Source organism: Saccopteryx leptura, chromosome 6, assembly GCF_036850995.1.
Source record: "Saccopteryx leptura isolate mSacLep1 chromosome 6, mSacLep1_pri_phased_curated, whole genome shotgun sequence".
NCBI classification, from domain to species: domain Eukaryota; kingdom Metazoa; phylum Chordata; class Mammalia; order Chiroptera; family Emballonuridae; genus Saccopteryx; species Saccopteryx leptura.
Window position 1 is genome coordinate 4,682,039 of NC_089508.1, and position 1,199 is coordinate 4,683,237.

The window sequence follows — 1,199 nt, forward strand, 5'->3', positions numbered from 1 at the left end:
GATGGATGGATGGATGGATGGATGGATGGATGGATGGATGATGGATGGATGGGTGGATGATGGATGGATGGATGATGGATGGATGGATGTTGGATGAATGAATGATGGATGGATGGATGGATGCATGCATGCATGAATGGATGATGAATGATGGATGGATGGATGATGGATGGATGGATGGATGGATGGATGGATGGATGGAGGATAAGTGGATGGATGGATGGATGATGAATGATGGATGGATGGATGATGGATGGATGGATGGAGGATATGTGGATGGATGGATGGATGGATGGATGATGGATGGATAGGTGGATGATGGATGGATGGATGGATGGATGATGAATGGATGGATGGGTGGATGGTTGGATGGATGGATGGATGATGGGTGGATGGATGGATGGATGATGGATGGATGGTTGGAGGGATGGTTGAGGGATGGATGGATAATGGATGAATTAATAGATGGATGATGGATGGATGGATGGATGGATGCATGATGAATGATGGATGGATGGATGGATGGATGGATGGATGATGGATGGATGATGAATGATGGATGGATGGATGGATGGATGGATGATGGATGGATGAATGGATGATGGATGATGGATGGATGGATAGATGGATGATGGATGGATAGATGAATGGATGGTGGCTGGATGGTTGGATGGATGGATGGATGGATGGATGATGGATGATGGATGGATGGATGGATGGATGGATGGATGGATGATGGATGGATGATGAATGATGGATGGATGGATGGATGGATGGATGATGGCTGGATGGTTGGATGGATGGATGGATGGATGGATGATGGATGATGGATGGATGGATGGATGAATGGTTGGAGGGATGGATGGATGGATGGATGATGGATGGATGGATGGATGGATGGATGAATGGATAAAGAGAAAGGGAGGGACAGAGAGTGAAACTCTTCACTGGCAGTTTTAAGATCACAACCTTTTAATGCTTTAACCCAGGCTTAACCTCTGCAAATCCTGCAGTAATATATTTTTTGGCCTTCTAGTATCATGAGCAAAATGACAAGGATAAAAAATAAATGGCTTCAAGTGCCCTTCCTGTGCCACTGAGAACCAGTCACCTATAAGAAGGACAGCCATAATACTCATTTTCAGATCCCGTCCCAATATGCAAACATATTCATGGCCTCATTGAATCCTTACAAAAAC